General features: G+C 43.5%; 1 protein-coding gene across 2 annotated transcripts in view; it reads left to right on the forward strand.

The window, feature by feature from the left end:
* The first annotated feature begins 1,298 nt into the window (after positions 1-1,298).
* The window catches only part of CHST15 (carbohydrate sulfotransferase 15), a 102,708-nt gene continuing 81,158 nt past the window's right edge, over positions 1,299-22,848 (forward strand). For both annotated transcript variants that reach the window (XM_050959478.1, XM_050959479.1), the window contains exon 1: positions 1,299-1,894. The gene's annotated coding sequence lies outside the window, so the exon portion shown is untranslated. The remainder of the gene's footprint in view (positions 1,895-22,848) is intronic.

Consider the following 22,848-nt stretch of genomic DNA (forward strand, 5'->3'; position numbering starts at 1 on the left):
TGGGAAAGGCCCATCTGTTTATAAGGGTAATAGAGCCCTCCCCAGGAGTTGATGTTGCTGCTGGTTTGAAGGTCCTTCCTGGCCTATCCATCCCCTGGACAATGTGACAGGCCTGGTTCTGAGATAGTGGCAATAAAAGCTGATCTGACAATGAAAGCTGTTTTACCCCTCTGGTCCATAGACCAGGCAGTGAGGTTGGGACCTTTCTAACCCTGGAGAGGAAGAGAACTGGTTGGATGAGCTACAGATACTGCTTTTTGTCTCCCCTAGACTTAAGGTGGGTGGCAGCAGCTAGGCTTCTGGTCCTCCCTAGCTGACGTGGGCCAATGCAATGGAACTGGGGCCTTCCCAGCCTCACCTGGACAAGCACAGTGCTGGGGATGGGAGCTGAGGGGGCAGTAGGGCTGAGGCCTTCCTCCCCCAGAAAAAGATGGGCAAGGGGCTGATTCCAGACCATTCTTCTCCTGACCTCACTCAGTCTGCCCCAGGGAAGAGCACAGTACAAAGGGCTGGGCAGAGGAGCCCAGGTGGGAAAGCACATTCTGTTGGCTGTGGGTGCATGTTGCAGGAGGGGAGAGGAGGTCCAGTGGAAGGGCCAGCAGCTGCAATGGTTGGAGCAGCCCCTCAGAGACTGCTTCCTCCCCAGCTCCGTAGCAGACGCTTCCTGCAGGCAGGCTGCTTCTCTGGCTGGCGAGTGGGAGCCTTCTCATAAGCTCAGAGTGGGGGGGTCCCATTGCACCTGGCGCTGCACATGCAGGACCCCATGCCCGGGGCCAAAGGGAGGGGGGGGGTCACGCGAGGGCTGCAACTCGCTAGCCGGGGCTTTGCAGCTCCTCTTCAAGCGCAAACTTCCGCCCTAGCCCAGGCCGGGGTAGCGCCCTTTCCCCGCGGAACGGCGGCAGCAGCATGCTTGGCAAGCCCCTGCCTGCCGCCGCCGCCGCCCGCAGCTTCACGTGGCCGCTGCTGCCTGGCTCCCCAGCGCCGGCTGGGCTCGCCGCCGCTGCTGGGGACTGGCGGGCGGCGGTGCCTGGCTGGCCGGAGCGAGCCGGCTCTGCAGACCAGTCGCTGCGCCGAGCAGGGGCAGGCCGGACCCACCCCAGCGTCCCGCCTAGCGGCTGCGGGCAGCAGGTAAAGCGGAGCCGCGCGGCGGAGCGGAGCGTGGCCGGGCGCCGCCCTCTGGGGGAAGTGTGGCGCGGAGCCCGGCGAGAGGCGGTGAGTGCCGCGTGCCGCGCTCTGCCCGCCGGAGCGGGGCGGGAGGCTGCAGCCCGGCCAGCTCGGAAAGGTGCAGCGGGCGGTAGGAGGGATGCGGCGGCAGCGGCTCACGTCTGTGGCCGGCTCCGCTTGGAGAAGTTGCAGCCTCAGGGATTGCGGGGAGGCAGCGACCCGACGTGCGTTTCTCGGCGAACAGCAGAGGAGCGCCCCAAGTTTTGGCTCACGGGAGGCGCCGGGGAACTTCTGCAGAAGGGCTGCCGCTGTCCTCGCACCCGGCGTGCTAGAGCAGGCATCGCACTACTTGCACCACACACACACCACACACACTGAGTGCAGACCCAGCATCCTACCTGCACCACACACACACTAACTGCAGAGCAGGTATTGTACCTGCACAACACACACACTCTGAGGAGCGCAGAGCAGTATTGTACCTGCACGACACACACACACTCTGAGGAGCGCCGAACAGGCATTGCAGCCTCACCACACACACACAGGACTTATGAGGGCCGAGCAGGAATTTTGCCTATTGAACACACACAATGAGCTGTGTAAAGCAGGCATTTAACTTAAGCATCTGCACGTTTCTGCATATCTGTTTCATTACTGCATTGTCTATTTCGAGATCTGCGTTTCCTATTTACTGCCCTAAGGACATGAAACCACACACAGCTATGAGGTAGGGTTTTTTTGCTTTGTTATAGTAATGACTTGCTGATACTGTGATATTTCAACCTTTACATTAAGATCAGCTTGATAAGCTTAGCTATTACTTTATGTATTGTAATAAAGTATGTAATAAGATCAGCTGGGGAAGGGGTTAAAGGTGTGTATGCATAGGGAGGTTGAGAGAGTGTGCTCACAGGGGTGTGTATGTGAATGTATGTTGCGATGTATATATACAGGAGTTAGGGAGGATCTCTGTGGGCTATGTCTGTAACAGAGAGGACCACAGAGGTACTTGTAGGGGAGTTGGGTTTCTGTGTGCAGGTATGTAGATTTGTGTGATCAGATTTCTTGCTAGAAAGAGTTTGTGTTTTATTTGCTTTGAGGAAGGTATCCATCCGTGTTGGTTTTGATGCTCTTTGTGTTGGTCACAGTCTCAGTACAGGAAAAAAAGAGATTTTGTCATGTGCTGGTCGTTCTTGCTGACAATTTTCAGTAGCAACTGCTGGTGACAGCAAAATGCTTTTAACTTATCTCCCCCTCTCCTCCATTGCAAAGTGAAGTATGACAGTAACTGCCCAGAATATCTGTGTATCAAAGACAGGAGGACCAGCATCCTTAACTGAGCAGGGACTACCTCTGAGGTCTTAACAGTGAAGTGTTTAAACTCCCTTCTGGTCAAATACTAGGTAATATGCTAAGGTGTGTTGTCTACTCTTCTTTATATACATTCTTGGTTAGTCATTTCTTAATATGTATGCTCAGGGATTTAGCGCAGATGCTGAGCTATTCAGCATTTCCACTCTGTAAACAGATCAGGGGTACTAGACTTTTTAAAAATGTGAAAATGTTAGCCAGCTGTAGCGAGGCCTTGGAAAAAAAGCATAATTACTACAATAGTGCAATTTTTGCTGTCATTGTGCTGGGCTGCCTATTGGGTTGATGCCTGTTTGCCTGAGAACTGCCAGTTGGCTAATTACAGTAGTTTTACGGTGATTTGTAGGAGAAGACATTTGTAAAACAGCTTTTATTTGGAGCATTTTCCTTCAGTTAACTCACACAGTGTGCACGTACTTTGAATAAAATTGTGGATGAGTATTGTCATTCAGTGATGCATATTTTTGGATGAAGAAAGATGTTTCTTAAGGGGAAGCGGCTGACAATTAAAAATTGCTTCATAGTATGCATTTATTGAGAATGTAGTCAAGGTTTAGTGACCGCTTATTATGATTCACTCTTTTAAGCTATGAATCAGTCTGAACTTTGGAGATGTCACGTGATCTTCCTTTTGTTGTACTCCTTGTTTTATCATAATTCTACAGCCTTGCTCTGCAGGGATCATAGTTTGAGTTGCAGATTTACAGGACAGTATTTTAGGATGGTACTGTCTACGTAATTATGAAACCTTCAGCTATAGATTTCATTCTGTAACCCTTGCTTTGCAGACATTGGTTTAGTTTGCTTGTAAATGTGTAATTAAAATAGAATCAGTTGGAATGATTTGCCCTGGAAGATCTTTTATCATCTGATGCAGCTCAAACATACACCTTTTGTTTTGTGTCCAGAAAATGATCATCTACTGATCAAACCAGAGTAATCAAAAGAACAAGTTATAGGCTGAGATTCAAAGCCCTGTATTCATTGAAATTACTCATGAAGAGTAAATATTTTGGAGTACCTGAAAAATGCCCTCATTTACTCATTTGTGTCAACAAATGTCTAATTAAATAGTAGTAGGCTTAATGCTGACTATAGACTATTTTTGATTTTTGCCAAAAAGGGAACATCTCCTTGAACCAATAATCATAAAAATTGGTATTTTCACCATATACTATGGTATAACTGTCTTAAAATGTTTTGTTTGTGTTAGTGATGCAAATGGTGTCACCTCTAATGCCATCAGAGCTCCTTTCGTAGTCTCTGCTGCTGGTGTCACCTCACGCTCTTGGGCATTGAGTCAAAGTAGTCAATTAGCTCTTCACATGCCAAGAAAAAGAAAATTAATTGAAATGCTGAAAAGAAGGCACAACTTGTATGAACGATCAGTGAACGCTACCAGATTTTTGATGACACTGGAGCTTGGGGGAGCCAGAACAACAAACTTGTGTTTGTAAATCTCAGTCAACATGGAGCCCAGTGCTGTATTCTGAAGTCAACCACAAATTGATTTTATGGTTCAAGAATTGTGATAGACAATCCAGTTACAAATGCAAAATGTTTTACATGAGGGTTTATAATAGGAATGTGGCTAACCAGTTGAAATTTGCGTTACAAAATACTTTTAATTGTGCTGTTATAACTGAGGCCTGGTCCACACTACGCTGTTAAACCAATTTTAACAGCATTAAATTGATTTAACGCTGCACCCGTCCACACTACACTGCTCTTTATATCGATTTAAAGGGCTTTTTAAATCAATTTCTGTACTCCTACAAAACGAGTGGAGTAACGCTAAAATCGATATTACTATATCGATTTAGGGTTAGTGTGGACGCAAATTGACATTATTGGCCTCATTCTTTTACAGTAGCTACCTAGAGTGCACCGCTCCAGAAATCGACGCTAGCCTCGGACCACGGACGCACACTACCGAATTAATGTGCCTAGTGTGGACGCACATAGTCGACTTTATAATATCTGTTTTATAAAATCGGTTTAAGCTAATTCGAATTTATTCTGTAGTGTAGACGTACCCTGAAGATGCTATAATGGACTTAATTATCTTTACTAAGCTAAAACTACAATGATTGGAAAGTGTACAAAGGAGAAGATAACTGAAATATCAACATTATGCTTTTATTTCATGTGCCTAAAATACAGTGATTAGATTAGACAATCCACCACAAGTACTAACATGACTCTTGTTACAGATGCATCGTCTAGTACTGTGTATAAGCATCATATATTATTGATACTTTTTTCAGTTCATTTAATCAATATAGGCAATTTGCTTAAACAGTTTAGTGCAGCCAAATTTTACTGTTGTTTTTCTTATCTGTTCATTTTTGACATTAGGTTTTCCTAAAATTACGTCAGGATAGAAATTGGAAGCTGCTCAGACCTTTAATTTGTTTGCTTGAGACAGTCTGGTAATTTAAAAATAAAACTACTGTTTCATGTTTTCACTTTTTATTTGTAAGACAAAAAAATCTGAGATTTTTGCAGTGTTTACTTTCCAAACTTTCCAAACTGGGATGAAATCAGGTTAAAAATTAAAAACCCGGGAAAAATTGGGGGAAGGCACGGTGTAAAGGAAAACAAAAAAACCTTTTTTAATATACACATTTTACTACAGTATAATTGAAACTTTTTTTTAACGTACAAAGGTATATTTTGTCTCTCTCAGAAGTAGTAGTTTTTTTCCAGAAATCCTGGTTAGCGTACACTCGCATAATTTTCTTCAAAGTATCCTCCCTCATGTTGAGCCTCTCGCTGCTTGGAGGTAGTCCAACTTTGAAAATACGCACTCTGCATCAACAGATCCAGGGGGTATGCTCAAAGCATGCTGTGCTGCTTTGCTGAGGTTAGGAAGTGTGTCTTGATGATTGTTACAGACAACCAGGACATCCAGTTTCGCATTGTCAGGATTAGGCAAGTTCATGTATGTAGTAAATTCCCCTTTCAGATCTGAAACTTCTTTAGTGGCAAATGGTTGAAACACTCTGACATAAAGACCATAGTCTGCTGTAAATTTCACCTTGAGGAAAAGGTGCAACATCTGGATGACGTTCAAAAAAATATTTTGGATATTGGGGATTCAGATTATGGGCCACGGTCATTTCCCATTTCTCCATGAGTGTTACGTTAAAGGTTCTGAACGCTGTTTTGGTTTTCACATGTTTCGGGGTGGGAAAGATTTCCAGAAACAGATGAGTTTTCTCGCTGTGTGTTTCTCCTTCAGCTTTTGTGCTCAGTTCAGCTGAGCTTTTGGTTGTTAGGATCCGGTAAACATCTGTATTGGCAAACGTGGGTAGTAGTTAGAGAAAACTCCAGTGTTTTCTGCATGTCACACAGTGATTCCAAGTTTTCAGCAATTAACATTACCTTGGTGCTTAAAATCTGGCAGTTATTTTGGATTTGCCAGTCCCTTTAGAGCTTCTACTTTAAAACCAACAAACTCAGGATGATCTGGGAGACACATTAGCATAGTCCACACGTTATTTACATGACAGGCAGTGAAGTACAAGCTCATCCACAGATGTGACTCAACAGGGGTGGGTAATTGGCAGTTGGCTCTGCACTTATCTTGCACTGTTAAACGTTCGCATGGTTGAAAATGGCCCCAAATCCAATGATAAAGATTTCATGTCTTTCATTTCTTCCGTTGCAGTAGCTGCTGACAGTACAGAGTTAGTTAGATGAGCAGGTAATATGCAGCAGCACTGGTTTCTGATTGAGTTTAATCTCCTGGGAAAACTGAGCCTCGTAGGAAGCAGAATCTGTGTTAGTTCTGGCCACATTTTCCCAAATTAGTTATTGCTGTTGAGAAAACGTCTGTCAGCAGAGTGGATGACTGTCATATCAGCACAAAACAATGTGGGTTTATTTGCTTTGAAATAAAAACAATGAAAACAAAATGCCAAGAGTTGGACGGTCTAAAGCATCAGGAAACTCATCAAATATCAGACTAGACAGCACATTTCCATCAGTTCATTCCATCAGTTTAGATACTAAAGCATTGTCTTTTTCTTTCAAATACTTACGAGTGAGGTGGTCTGCATTAGGAAGGGTTTTTGCTGCTGGACATTACTGATGCACAGTAACCAAGAGGCCCCTCTACTATTAAGAATGGTTGTCCGATGAAACAAAGAGCACGCACAGTTGTGCTATGTCCTCTCTTTCATTAAAGCTCTGGTGAAAGCTCCTTATATTGTCTGTTTATCCCAAAGCCCACTTTTTTCCTTAATCTTCTTGTGTTGCTGGCTTTCAACATGCTCTTTTATTCTGTCAGTGCGAACACTGACTTCAGTGCTGCAGTATTTGCAGCACAATGCATCGCTTCTGTCTTTACTTTTCTTGAAAATTTCTAATCACTGATTTTCTTGAGAGATTTGCGTTTTTGCCCCATGTTTATCTTTTTATCTTATCTGTCTGTAACCCCAGGAGCTTACCTGGGTTCCTGGGGCTCTGTGTGCTGGTAGTTCAGGAGAGGCACACAGTCCCAGGTAGGAATGGGGGAACCAAGGGCAGACTCAGTCTGCAAGGCAACCGAGGAGAAGAAAGGAGAGACACTGTGTGGAACAATTGGGCCTCTGTAGGTTTGGGGAAGGATTGTAGGTGTGCCAGCTCAGAAGAAGGGGCAATGTCACATCATTGACAAGGGAAAGCCCAGGAAGAAGAGGTAGCCTGATCAAGTGAGAGGCCCTTTCCTGGGAGCCCTGATGGCGGGAGAAGGCATTTTGGGAGTAATCTGGACCCAGCCAAAGAAAGGTCAGGACTGGCTGTGTGTGGATCCAGAAGAACCCATGCTCATCCATCCAAACCCGTAAGGAGATTGGCACCCAAAGGAGGTAACCGGGTGGATAGGGGGCATTACATATCTTTATCTGTGGAGGATTGATTGTTTAAATTCAGTGCCAAACTAAACGGATGCAAAGAGTTAGGCAGGCAGCATCTCCTTGTGAGCCAATCATAGCACAATGTTAATGTTGTTTGGTATTCTGACCTCCACTGTGTATGTGTTCTGTGTTTTACACTGTGGAACTGCTTCAGTGTAAGAGCTGCAGGACACAACAATCACATAAAGCTTTAGTGTCTAACAAAAATAAGTACCCCAAAAATACTGAGTGGATTGATAAAAAGGAAACTGAAAATGCAGAACACTAAGGGCATGGCTACACTGGAGAGTTGCAGCGCTGGTGATGGGGTTACAGCGCTGCAACTCACTCTGTGTCCACACTTGCAAAGCACGGCCAGCGCTGCAACTCCCTGGTTGAGCGCTGGCTGTACACCTGGTCTGCCTGGGGTGTAGCGATTCCAGTGCTGGTGATGCAGCGCTAGTCATCAAGTGTGGACACCAAAAGCGCTGTTATTGGCCTCCAGGGTATTAGGAGGTATCCCAGCATACCTTTTCAGCCACTCTGCTCATCGTTTCACAGTCCACTGCCCTGGGCTCAGGTGACCCGCCCTTTAAATGTCCCGGGAATTTTAAAAATCCCCTTCCTGTTTGCTCAGCCAGGTGTGGAGTGCAATCAATCATTCAATCAATCAGCGACCATGCCTCCACGCCCCAAACGAGCCCCAGCATGGAACACTTCTGAGCTGCAGGACCTCATCAGTGTTTGGGGTGAGGAAGCTGTGCAGTCACAGCTGCGCTCCAGCCGTAGAAATTATGATACCTATGGGCAGATATCAAAGTCCTTGCTGCTAAGGGGCCATGAACGGGACGCGTTGCAGTGCAGGGTAAAAGTAAAGGAGCTGCGCAGTGCCTATTGCAAAGCCCGTGAGGGAAACCACCGCTCAGGAGCTGCCCCCACAACCTGCCGTTTTTACAAGGAGCTGGATGCCATACTTGGGTGTGACCCCACTGCCAATCCGAGGAGCACGATGGAGAGTTCAGAGCAGGGAGAAGTGGGGGAGGGTGTAGAGGAAGCCGAGAGTGAGGCTACTGGGGTGGAGGGAGACACCCCGGAGTCCCAGGAGGCATGCAGCCAGGAGCTCTTCTCAAGCCAGGAGGAGGCTAGCCAGTCGCAGCAGCTGGAACTTGTTGGTGAAGAAGAAGCGGAGGAGCGTGTTCCCGGTAAGCAGATTTTATTTTTGGGATGGAAATGTTTTGGGAGAGGAGGGTGGGGGTTATGGCTGCCTGCATGCATGCCTAAATGTGGAATAGCCCATTGATTTGGTCTATCATGTCTCTGTAATCGGCCTCGGTAATCTCTTCAAAAGTTGCAGCCAGAGCGTGGGCAATGTGCTTGCGCAAGTTTATAGGGAGAGCCACCGTGGTCAGGCTAACTTGTCCGCGCCACTGTGCCGCGAGGGGTGGGGGGACCATTGCTGCACACAGGCAAGCTGCATAGGGACCAGGGCGGAATCCACATTGCTGTAGAAGACCCTCCCTCTCTTCCCAGGTAACACGCAGCAGTGATATATCTGGCAGTAGAAAATCCTGTTGAAAATGTAGGGATAGTGTTCAGTGCAGGTCCCCAAGTAGCTGCTCTCTGCTTTCCCCAATGCACAGAAACCCCAGTGAGCCCTCAGGCAGTTCCCCTTCCCAGGTGAAGTCGCGGCAGAAACACTCACCCCATTGCTTGCCATGCCTTCGCTGCCGTGGCCTCTCTGTGCTATGTTTGGTATGTGTAAATGATGCTACAAATAGTCTACAAACTCCTTCACTGTGATAATAAACAATGCAGCCTCTGTATTAAATGTTTCTATTTCTGTTATTTTAAGTGTCCTTGAATACTCCAGCCCTATCACCGCCTGCGCGAAGACTACAGAACTTGAGGAAAAATCCTAGAAAATCAAAAGAAGATTTGATCAAAGCAGTTATGAATCAGTACGCCAGAGACAGTAAGAGGCTGCAGGGCTGGAGAGAGAAAATGCATGAGTGGAGGCAAACACAAAGCAAGAAAAAGGAATTGGCTACCAAGAAAAGCACAAAGCAGCTGGCTCGCCAAACGGACTGTATGCAGTCTCTTGTAGCCATGCAGGCAGATCAGTACCGTGGTAACCCCCACCCCTCCCAGAGCTCTCTCCCTTGTTCCCCAGTGTTTGCACAAAACACCTTTCTCCAGCAGTCTGGTTCTTACCACCGCCAGCTGCCCCCAACACCTGTATGTTCACCTACCAGGCCTGAGAACTACAACTCTTACCCTATGCACTCAACCCCCATCACGATGCAGCATATTAATCCTGAAGTGCAGCAGGCATTGCACAGCAATCCAAGCAGGACATATTCAAACCTCTGAATGTACAGTCCACCACCCTACCCCCCTGCCCTTTTATGTACTGTATTTTGAATAAATGATTTCTTGGCTTTTAAAACATTTTTTATTATTGCAGAAAATGAGAAATACAGTACCCCAAGGGAAAAACGGGCACAGCAAAGGCACCAAACATTACTGTTGGCTTTCAGCCTCAAATTGCTCCCTTAAGGCATCCCTAATCCTTGAAGCCCTTTGCTGGGCCTCTCTAGTAGCCCTGCTCTCTGGCTGTGCAAATTCAGCCTCTAGGTGTCGAACCTCGGAGGTCCATTCCTCACTAAATGTTTCACCCTTCCCTTCACAAATATTATGGAGGGTACAGCACGTGGATATAACAGCGGAGATGCTGCTTTTCCCCCAAATCTAGCTTCCCGTAGAGACATCTCCAGCGACCCTTTAAATGGCCAAAAGCACACTCCACAGTCATTCTGCACTGGCTCAGCCTGTAGTTGAACCGGTCCTTGCTCCTGTCAAGCTTCCCTGTATACGGTTTCATGAGCCAAGCCATTAAGGGGTAAGCAGGGTCTCCAAGGATCACAATGGGCATTTCGACGTCCCCTACTGTGATCTTGTGGTCTGGGGAAAAAAGTCCAGGCCAGCAGCTTCCTGAACAGGGCACTGTTCCGAAAGATGCGTGCATCATGCACCTTTCCAGGCCATCCTGAGTAAATGTCAGTGAAACGCCCACGGTGATCCACAAGCGCCTGGAGAACCACAGAGAAATACCCCTTGCGATTAATGTGCTCGGATGCCAGGTGGGGTGGTGCCAGAATAGGAATATGCGTCCCATCTATCGCCCCTCCACAGTTAGGGAAACTCATTTGTGCAAAGCCATCCACAATGTCCTGCACGTTCCTCAGAGTCACGGTTCTTCTTAGCAGGGTGCGATTAATGGCCGTGCAAACTTGCATCAACACTATTCCAACGGTCGACTTTCCCACTCCAAACTGGTTCGCGACCGATCGGTAGCTGTCTGGAGTTGCCAGCTTCCAGATTGCAATAGCCACTCGCTTCTCCACTGGCAGGGCAGCTCCTACGGGGCGAGCTCAGTACACAGTCCCATGAAAGTGGCTTTCTTCATCCAAAAGTTCTGCAGCCACTGCTCGTCATCCCAGGCTTGCAGGACGATGTGATCCCACCACTCAGTGCTCGTTTCCTGAGCCCAAAGGCGGCATTCCACGGTGCTGAGCACGTCCGTTACTGCCACAAGCAATTTAGTGTCTTGCACGTCAGGCGAATCAATATCATCATCTGACTCCTCACTGTCACTTTAGAGCTGAAGGAATAGCTCCACTGCCAAACGTGATGTGCTGGCAACATTCATCAGCAAGGTCCTCAGCAGCTCGGGCTCCATTTGTAACAGAAATCGCGCTGCAGACTCACAATGGCGCAAAACTGCTTGGAATGTGTAGCAAAGCACCATGGGGCGTTGGAACAGGAAGCGGAAAGACCCGCACCCTTCCGTCCCCTTCCCACAACCCACGGCGCCAAAATGGGACGAGGTGCTCTGTGGGATAGCTGCCCACAATGCACTGCTCCCAACAGCGCTGCAAATGTGGCCACACTGCAGTGCTGGTAGCTGTCAGTGTGGCCACACTGCAGCGCTGTCCCTACACAGCTGTACGAACACAGCTGTAACTCCCAGCGCTGCACAAATGTAAGTGTAGCCATACCCTAAGTAAAAGTAATGTCTGAAGCATAATCAAAGCTGGAGATACTTTTTTTTGGTTGAGAAACAAAATCTGCAAGGTAGACTGAAAATGACATTTCAAAACCAATTGCAAAACCAATCAGTTTGACATACGTAGACAGTTTCAAAATCAATTGACACGTCATTTAATCTCCACCCCCACAATAACCACAATGTCCTTTAAATGACCGTAAATACTGTAAAATATTGGGAATTTTTTTTTTAATACTGATGCCACTAGGCAGCATATGGAAGAAACTGGGGGTGGCGGGGGGCGACAGTAGAGGTGAAAGGGGGAGAAATACGCCTCTGTTTCTGAAAATTACATTTGCAGTATATATGCAGGGTTTTTTTTCTAGTGATGATCTATGTTCCTAACAACACTCATACATTTCTCTAAGGATTTATTTATTTATATTTAAGGCCTGTTTGTTAAGTGGATGGAGTGTTAGTCATTCCACATTGAAAAAATAATACACAAAAATTAAAAAATAACTGGAGATCTTATCAAAATTTCTCTAAGAAACAACAGGTGTAAACATAGCCTATTATGTCTTAAACAAACCATGCATTATTTAGTGCTTCCTCACATTTGTGTATTAATCAAATAAAAAAACAAAGTTGGAGATCTTGTACTTAGCAGTGTATTTAGGTTTCCATTGCAATTGCATTGTTAGCTTTAATAATATCAGATGTGCTTTCTTTAGATTTAAACTAACACCAATGATTTGTAATTGCCTTAATGATATATGGATTTAGGAAGTTAGAACATACAAATGTTTTACTCCTTTTGTACAGATACGTCAACTCAGCAGAAAACAACCAGACCTAAAATATGTGCCATTACATTCTCACATGAGAATATTCATTAACATTAAGGTTACTAGACTTTATAGCCTGCAGATCAGAAACTGCAAAGAAATATGCAGTTAAGTGATTCAACACTCCAGGGCAGATTCTTTGGTGTAATTTGTCATAGATACAAGTTTGTCTCCAATTTATACGACACTCATCGGTTCCCCTTCTCAGTCTTCAGTGCATCCCTCCACCACCCACATAGTCCACTCATTTTCCTCTCATCCCGAACAGCTGACAAATGACTTTGAATCCCATCATGTTCCTTGATGGGAACTCTGGTTATTTAGCTAGAGGAACCTAATGAAATATGGGGGGAAATGGGGAAGTTTTCAAGAGGGAGCATTTAAAAATATATCCTGTCCAAATTTAGTTTATTTTACAAAAAATATACTAAATTTTATACTTTATTAAATAAAAACTAAAATTCCATTGTCATCTGAAGGGTCATTGTGGGAAAATTGGAGATTAAATTCAACAGTTAAAGTATGAAACAGAGAGTTTTTAATAGTGCTTTAAAGTGCAAATCTCCATGCAACCTGAAGTCTAGAGATTCCAGTGATATGTCCATAAGATTGAACAGTATTGCACAGTTATGTACAGATTGTTAATTCAGTCTAATGTATGTATGGCAGAATGTAATGTTTCTATTTAATTAAGGGTATGTTTTACAGTCACACTAGTTATTTGTCCTTATGACCAATTTCACTCGTGTGTTTTGTCCACATAACTGAAAATGTGATCATGATCCTGGACTGGTTGCTTGATCTGATTTTTACATAATGAGCAGGAGAGGCAGGCTATCTGGGAACTTGAGTGCAATGAGAGCACTGCAAGTCTTTGATTACACAGACATTGTAGGCAATGAATAGCACTTTAGGGGCAAAGGGTTAATGTAGCTTTTGCATGGAATATTTCATTTATATTATGTCTAGTTTCTAGCCGCTGTTGAACACTGCTTATAAATGCTAGCTTTAAGGAACCTACCATCCTTCATGATAGTTTAGATAATGCACATAAGATGGAGAACTTCTAACACATGATTCTTAGCAAGAACAAACAGAATTAAGATGCCAAGTCATAATGATTACTGATGAGGAGAGAAACAGTGTAGTTACGCTCATTTCACTGTGGCCAGAGGCCAGGGATCCAAGATATTATTGTGAACATTAATAAAAATGGTATTGTGAATGTTAATGAAAACAAACGCTACATTATTGAGTCCCCTGCCCAGTGTTTCTCATACATAGTCGAGGTGTCCTCTTCAGAAGTTGTTGAGTGAAACTGATGTAAATTCCAAGTAGACTCTGTCTGTAAAACAAAAAAAGAACGGTCATGTTGGGTCAGACAAATGGTCCATCTAGCCCAGTATCCTGTTTTCCAACAGTGGCCAGTGCCAGATGCTTCAGAGGGAATGAATAGAACATGGCAATTATTGAGTGAGCCATCCTCTGTCCTCCAGTCACGGCTTCTGGCAGTCATAGGTGTAAGGACATCTAGAGAATGGAGATATGTCCTTGACCATCCTGGCCAAGAGCCTTTGATGGACCTATCCTCCATGAACTTATCTGATTGTTTTTTGAACCAAATTATACTTTTGGCGTTCACAACATCCCCTGGCAATGAGTACTACCAGTTGACTATGCATTGTGTGAAATAGTGCTTCCTTTTGTTTGTTCTAAACCTACTGCCTATTGATTTCATTGGGTGACCCTTGGTTCTTGTGTTATATGAAGGGGGAAATAACACTTCCGTATTCACTTTTTCTATACCATTCATGATTTTATAGATGTCTATCATATCCACCCCCCTCCCAGTCATCTCTTTTCTAAGATGAACAGTCCCAATCTTTTTAGTCTCTCCTCCAAAGGAAGCTGTTCCACACACTTGCACACAATAATGTTTGGTTTCAGAGTAGCAGCTGTGTTAGTCTCTAAGGTGCCACAAATACTCCTGTTCTTTTTACAATAATTTCTGTTTCCCTTCTCTATACTTTTTCCATTTGTAATGTATATATTTTTGAGATGTGGTGACTAGAACTTCACAGAGTATGCAAAGTGTGGGCATATCATGGATTTATATAGTGGCATTATGAAATTTTTGCCTTACTACCTGTACCTTTCCTAATGGTTCCTAACATTGTTAGCTTTTTTGACTGCTGCTCCACATTGAGTAGATGTTGTAGAGAATGATCTATGATGACTTCAAGATCTTTTTCTTGTGTGGTAAGAACTAATTTAGAACCCATCATTTTGTGTATATGGTTGGGATTATTTTTTCCAGTGTGAATTACTTTGTATTTATCAACAGTGAATTTCATCTGCCATTTTGTTGCCCGGTCACCCAGTTTAGTGAGATCCCTTGTTAACTCTTTATGGTCAGTTTTGGACTTAACTATTCATCTGCAAACTTTCCACCTCACTGTTTACCCCTTTTTTTCCAGATAATTTATGAATATGTTGAACTGCACAGATTCTAGTGTAGATCCTTGGGGACCCCACTATTTACCTCTTTCCATTCTGAAAACTGACCATTTATCCCTACCCTTTGTTTCCTATCTTTGAACCAGTTACTGATCCATGAGAGGACCTTCCCTCTTATCCCATGACAGCTTACTTTGCTTGTGAGCCTTTTGAGTGGGACCTATAGCAACTGGATTACCCTTGTCCTCATGCTTGTTGACACCCTCAAAGGATTCTAATAAATTGCTGAGGCATTAAAAAACCATGTTGACAGTTCCCCAACATATTGTGTTCATCCATATGTCTGATAATTCTGTTCTTTACCAGAATTTCAACCAATTTGCTTGGTATTGAAGTTAGGTTTACTAGCCTGTAATTGCCAGGACCGCCTCTTGAGCCGTTTTTAAAATTTAATGTTATATTAGCTATCCTCCAGTCATCTGGTACAGAGGCTGCTTTAAGTGATAGGTTACGTACCTCAGTTAGCAGTTTTGCAATTTCATATTTGAGTTCCTTCAGAAGCCTTGGGTGAATACCATCTGGTCCTGGTGACATATTACTGTTTAATATATCAATTTGTTCCAAACCTACCTCAATTGACACCTCAGTCTGGGATGGTTCCTCAGATTTGTCATCTAAAAAGAATATCTCAGATGTGGGAATCTCTCTGCAGTGAAGACTGATGCAAAGAATTAATTTGGCTTCTTTGCAGTGGCCTTTGGTTGTCCAGTGGCCCCACTGATTGTTTGGCAGGCTTCCTGCTTCTGATGTACTTAAAAAAAATGCTGTTAGTTTTTGTAGTGGTCAGTGATAATGAAGATGGTCAGCAATAACGTTCTGGGAGTTGATCAAGAATTCATTGACTCTAATTGCTCAGGGGCCAAAATGTGCAAAATTAAACAGATGCAGGTGGGTCAAAAGGAAGTTGAAATATAAAAGCCTCAGTTACTGCATCATGGGCCCAATTCTGTGGCTTCAGTTAAGCGGAACTCCTGTTCACTTCAAAATAACACCATTATGATGTTTCCAATTGGCGTTTTGGCTGACTAAGAATTGCAGAATGGGGCCCAGTGATTCGAAACCACATAGCATTTGCAGTTACTGGATGACAGATGTTCTCCTATATTTGACACTGTGTAGTATATACAGAGTGTCTTTTATAAGCAAATTTACAAGTCTTTGGATTTATAGTGCACATACTTAATTTTATAAATATTTGTATTTTGTTGTACAGTGTCTGCATTTTAAATATACTGTTTCTCTGTGACATAGTCTCCAACATACGTTTTCAACAGAAATTCATTAAAGCTGACATTTTTACTCTGTACATAGTTTTCAGTGTGAAGAAATATACATTGAACAAAGATTTCCATCTTCATCCTTTAGAAAATAATCATTTTAAATATAACTCAAGCACACTCTTCGCATAAGGTAAACAAAGCTAACAAGATTGCAGGAGGCCTTGTTAATATTGTTACTTATTACATGTGTTTGATCAGTATCCCATTATGCTTGGTACTGTACAAATACATAGATGTGGTCCCTTACCAAAGGAGCATGCAGTCTAATTAAAGTCCTTTTGGTTAAATTTGGACAACTGTGATGACCCAATCTATCCCAAACTGGAAAGAGCTGTGAGACCAAAGAAATAATACATGGAGATAAGAAACATGAGCAGAAATTGCCAAAATAAGATTTGCCTTTGAAAAATGCAAGTTTCTGTAAGACATCTGGGGGAAAAATAGCCAGAAACTTAAATAACAGGAGAATTATTTGAAACTCATGCACCTAGGAAAAGGAAACGATGGGGAAACGGTAATACTGAAGGAAGTAGGAGAGATAATGGACAGCAAATTAAACATGAGGTGTAATGTGATATGGCTTCAGAAGAAACAGCAGCACTATTGCCATTTTTATGCTGCATATCCCTTTTATGGAGCAAGCAGGAACAGTATGTCTCAACATGGCTCTGGTTGATTGGACCAGGAATATTGTGTTTAATTTTTGCACTGAACTAGAACAGATTGTTTGGGTTCTAGAAAATTTAAATGAGTGTATGAGGAAAGGTTGATTTTATATTTAATATTAAACTCATCTATAATTTAAACAAGACATGACAATGGTTTAAATAACTATAATTGAAGATGTTCACACCAAGGAGGAGAGGAGTCTCTATTTTGTGTGGTGCAGTATAGGTATTTCTAGAAATGAGATTAAATTAAAAAAGGAACAATTTAGACACAATATTAGGAAAATATACCAGACGATGGGATGTGCTTGGCTTTGGAGTAGCTTCCCAAAGGAACTGGTGGAAGCTTCATTCCTTGGGAGTTCTTAAACTAGACTGGACAAAATACTAGTAAATGTCCTCTGAAGAATACCGTTTTGTATGAATATAAAATGGATGATCTAATGATATTATCCATCTCTGACTTCTTTGATTCTAATATCTAATCAATTGCTACTTTTGTAAGCTTTATCATTCAACTGTTTTATACTTTAGATAGCATTACCCCAAGGAGTGTCAAATGACTAAGGAGTTTGGTAGATATTCCTCACAGATTTTCCAGGAGAGTCCCGCAGCTCAAATCCCCTCATGCTAATAGTCCCACAAATATAAGTCACTATAGATAACTGCTCATCCCACAAGTAACCAAGTCTGGCTTGGTGGCTGAGGTATGTGAGAGTTTTTTGGGGTCTTCTTTGGAACTACTGATTGTGCAGTTTCTTGGATGGATACCAGTTTGTTAAACTGGAAGAGTAATAGGCCCCATTATTCTTCAAGAAGTGTCCCTGTGGGTGCTTCACTTTAGGTGAATCTGCATCCCTGCGCCTGTGATCAGAAAATTTCAGTAGGACTGCCTGTTTGGGTCGCATCTGTGCTGTCCCCATCTAGCACTGACTCTGGTGGTTATATAGCACAGTGTGACCACTCCCTCGCACCAGTTCCTTGTCTACCGCCCTTGGCTTGAGACGGAGCGATCAGCAGTGCCTCCGAGTTTGCCTTTATCTTAAAATATAGAGTTTGAGTTCGTAATTTTAGAACCCAGTTAGTTAGCTTAGCTACCCTTCTCTTCCTCATTTATTTTTCTATATTTAGAAGAATTTTTTATTAGATTAAGTATCATTTCTTATTATACTCTTTAGCAGAGTATAGATACCCTTCCTCATGGGAGAAACTATTCTAAGTGGCATGCCTGGATCTCTGGGTTTTAAACTTTGCTTAACTTGACAGGAGTCAATCCTGGTCTCTGACAAACAGTTGCAGTTTCTCCGCTATCTCGGTGAGACACACATCCCGCAAAAGTGCTCTCATTGCCATAATCTTAAGACTTGCATCAGAATAGCGAGGGGTCTTAAGATAAAACTTCTTTTGATGGAGAAGTCTCTGCACCCAGCTTCCAGTCCAGGATCTCGGACCCCTCCTGGATACTGGTCTCCAGTGATGGCATCTGACAGACATTCCCCGTCACCCTCACAGAGGAAAGACCACTCCTTCAAAAAAGTGGCAAAAAAATGGGCTATGACCTCTTCTTTCCGGGAATCAGCTAAAAAGAGACGACCCCCAACTTTCAGAGGCTCTTGGTACTGACCTCACTGAGGCCAACTACCTCTGAGGCGGCGGAACCCTCCAGTACCATGGGTACCGTGACAGCCAAAGACCTTAAGTGGGCAGGCTCAGAGAGAAGCAGCAAAGGGCAACTTATCCTCCATTCCTTGGCCCCTTCGGAGCTGCTCAAACATGAGTCACTGAGCAGTGCTACAGTCTGTGACGCCACCTTCTGCCTTGATGTTGCATAGTGCTCAATCATTGGCACCGAGAATCACTGTAATTCCATTGGCACCATCAACAGTGCTCTCCTAGATGCTGATGCTCTTGGAACTGAAACACAAAGACCTCCTGGTCTCTTCAGCCCGCCCTATCACTAAATGATTCCTCAAGGATATTCATAACCTATATCCTGAAACTTGAGTCTCTACTCCACCATCTCATTTTTTCCAAAACCTCTTGTGAACAAACGAGAAGCAGTGTTCCACACTCTGGACATCAGAAGGGCACTAGCATTTTACGCTGAAAGGACTAAAGTTGCTAAAGTATTTTCTTCTGTTATAGAAAGATTTAAAGGAGCTGCCCTAACCAAGCAAAGTCTCTCAAAATGAATGTTTAGATGCTCTGACCTTTATCATCACGAACAGCAACTACAGCCCCACCAGGTATCTACACACACTCCACCAGATCGTTTTCTACACCAATAGCCTTCCTCAACAATGTACTCATCATGGACATCTGTAAAGGAGCAACCTGGGCGACAGCCCATATATTCACAGAGTACTATGCAATAGAGCAGGACTCGACATCAGATGCTCTGCTGGGACTTACTGTCTTATCATTCTTCACAAATTCAACTCCCAAGTCCCTTCCATCCAATGAAGAGCACTGTTCTACAGTCACCTAAAGTGGAGCACCCACAGGGAGACCTCTTGAAGAAGATATGGTTACTCACCCTGTGCAGGAACTGAGGTTCTTTGGGATGGTTGTCTCTGTGGTTGCTCCATTATCCACCTTCCTCCCCTCTACTTTGGAAGTTTTTCTGCTAGGGACTCTGTGGTAGGAAAGGAATGGAGGGGGGTTTGTTCACACAGCGCTACATAACCGACAGAGGTGGCATGAAATGGGGACAGCACATGTGTGACCAAAACAGGCACTGCTATTGAAATTCTCCGATCACAGGCGTGAGGATGCAGGTTCAACTAAAGTGAAGCACCCACAGGGACCACTGTCTTGAAGAACCTGAGTTACTGCACAGGTTAAGTAACCTTCTCTTTGTGTATTGGGATCAACAGCTAGACCCTTGCATCATTGTTGTCAATTGGACTCTGCACAGGAGCATGGATCTATGCCAGCAGACCCTGATTTGGCATTGGGGCTCTAGAAAGCCAATAAATCACATAGTGATTGTCTGAGATACATGGTGACATTTATGTCGTGACTTTCTGTTTATTGCATATGTAACGGTAGGTCACAATGACTCAACTTCACTGGGAAAGAACAGTAATACAAAGATCACTTCACAATTACTGTGTGATTTTTTTTTTCAACTCTCTTCCATATCAAAGCAGTTAGTCAAGGTTGAGCATTACTGGTCCAGGTTGTGTGTGTCTCATTGGAACCTTTCCTGAAGTTAAAAAAAATGAGAAATTTTTATAAATAATAATGCTATAAAACAGTTCAGTATCTCACATTGAGGATTGACCTGCCTTGGGGATATAGAAGAATAAATCACGATGAAACCACAATCACTTTTGACATTTAGTGTTAGAATTACTTTGCAAGGCTATTTATACCAGCTTTAAAATAGCTTTAACAAGAAACTAGATGTGAGAAGGTGAACCTAAGTTAAATGAGTCCCATTATCAGAAAGGGAAAACATGCACTTGCACACTACCAGACTATTTTAAATACTTACATTCTTTGCAGAATAGACGTTGTACCTTACTAAGTATAGCAGCAAAAACTGAGAATATTTAGTCTGAGAAATGGATATATATTGGCATCTTTAAGTCAAATTTGAATCTCAGTTGCATCTCAGTAAATCAGTTTTAGCTCAGCTGAAGTCACTAGAGTTACTCTGAATTTGCACTGGTGAAAATGAGACCGTATCTGTCCTTTCTTTGAGTGGTATATAATTACTTTGCTCAGTATTGTTAGGCACCAAATATGAGCATGTCTGCGAGAAAGTAGTTTCCTGTTTTTTGAAGAAGAGCAGAAGAGGCTGCTCTGCCAAGTAGAAAGCTAACCTAGCCTCTCAAAAGTCACTTACACAGTAAGTGCCTGCCTGCATGAGGGTATGGCTAGTTGAGAACACACATCAAGGAGTTTGTCAGCAGGGCAGTTCTGAGGTTTTTATTTTGTACTTTCATTACAAAGCTAATTTCACCATATTCCTCCACACATGAATAAGTCCATCTCTTTGGACATGACTTCACCCTACAGTGGGGGCAGCATCCCTGGCTGATTCTCCCCACTTTACAAAGGTTATCCTCTTATGCATGTAGTCAGAGCTATATAACAGGAGAGCGATCAATTGTTCTCCGTGTCCACCGAGGGAAGGGCGAAGTGTTAATTGGGTTACTTTGCAGCAGAGGAGATATAGGTTAGGTATTAGCAAAAACATTCTAACTATAAGGCTAATTAAGCACTGACACTGGTTATTTTGGGAATCCCCATTATTGGAGGTTTTAAGAACAGGTTGGACAAACATCTCGGTATACTTTGGTCTGGCCTCAGTGCAGGGGATGGACTAGATGACCTCTTTAACTCCCTTCCAGCCCTACATTTCTGTGATTCTGTTGTGACACCTTGTACCCTATCTGTACCCCATGTTCACCACTTTTGTATGGTTATCATATATTTTGTACAAAGCATGCCTTCTGAGGTATCATTTGAAAACTCATGTTTTACTGAACATTGTTGTCTTGTTAACATATGTGTATCTTAACTGTATATGGCATTATGACATTTAGCTACATGTTTGTTCCTGAAACGTGAGTTTGGGGAAGGCCCACAGACTAGATCCTTAGAGTCCTTTTGTTATTTCTAAAGTAAGGCCTTGCTTGTTAGCCATGAAGACGCTTCAGACATTACATGTACAGAAAGCACGGGCAAAAAAATTACCATTCATTTGAAAGATGCTTTATATCTCATGTACACCACACACTGATTATCTGTACCCTGGCTGGGGCGTGGAGGGATGGTGGCGAGAGGAGGTATTACTCACTGAGAGGAGAGGCCTATAAAATAAGAGACAATGGCTTCCCCATGACCACTCCTCCCCCATCTCTACACACAGTGACAACAGCGTTTGGAAGACAAACCATCATTGAACTGTGGGATGGGTGGTCCCAGGCTGGAAGGAGAGAGCCTGTGAAATGTATTGCAGCTTATGGTGAGACAACCTGTTTTGTTTTTAGAACTATTAGTCTTGGTAAAGTTTAGGAAATAGCTTGCATGTTTATTTTTTATTTTTCATAACCAGTTCTGACCTGTATGCCATTATCACTTAGAAATCACTTAAAATTTATCTTTCTCTAGTTAATAAACTTGTTTTAATGTTTTATCTAAACCAATATGTTCTTGGTTGATGTGTCTGGGGAGTCTCTACTCAGGTGAACAAAGGCTGTTTCATATTCATTACCCTTTAATGGAATGATGAACTTTTTATGAGCTTAGGCTGTATAGTGAGTGAACTGGGCAGTGCGAGATGCATATTTCTCGGAGTACAAGTCTGGAACTAGAGAACAGTCTGGAGTTTTCCTGTGCATAGTTCATAAGTGGCTGGGAGAGCATTCGTGTAACTTTTCATGATGTGCCTTTCCATACTAACGACTGTGTGAGCAGGGCCTGGAGAGGCTGATTTTCACTAGCAGAGCACTGTAAGACACACCCTGGTCTGGAGAATTAAGGTGACACAGCAGTTCAGTGGTTCAGGTTGCACCCTCTGGGATGTCACATCTGTCTTAGATTTGTATACGGCAGTGGTTCTCAAACTTGGGCCACCGCTTGTGCAGGGAAAGCTCCTGGTGGGCCGGGCTGGTTTGCTTACCTGCCACGTCCGACCTGCAGGTTCGACCAATTGCGGCTCCCACTGGCTGCGGTTTGCTGCTCCAGGCCATTGGGGGCTGTGGGAAGCGGCATGGGATGAGAGATGTGCTGGCTACCCTTCCCACAGCCCCCATTGGTTATAAATTGATTGTTTAGTCATATTAGTTCCTTTCTCTTTCCAGGTATTACAGGTAGACTAATTGGCCTGTAATTCCCAGAGTCCTCTTTGTCCCCCTTTTTAAAGAATGGTATTATATTTACCCATCTCCAGCCCTCTGGGGCCTCTTCTATACCGTAAGTTCTCGAAGATACTTGCTAATGGTTCCAAGACTGCTTCAGCTAGTTCCTTGAGTGTCCTAGTATGGATTTTATCAAGCCCTGCTGACTTGAATACATCTTACTTATCTGAATCTTCTTTAATTTGCTCTTTGCCTA

The sequence above is a fragment of the Gopherus flavomarginatus genome, chromosome 6 (assembly GCF_025201925.1).
Source record: "Gopherus flavomarginatus isolate rGopFla2 chromosome 6, rGopFla2.mat.asm, whole genome shotgun sequence".
Classification (NCBI taxonomy): domain Eukaryota; kingdom Metazoa; phylum Chordata; order Testudines; family Testudinidae; genus Gopherus; species Gopherus flavomarginatus.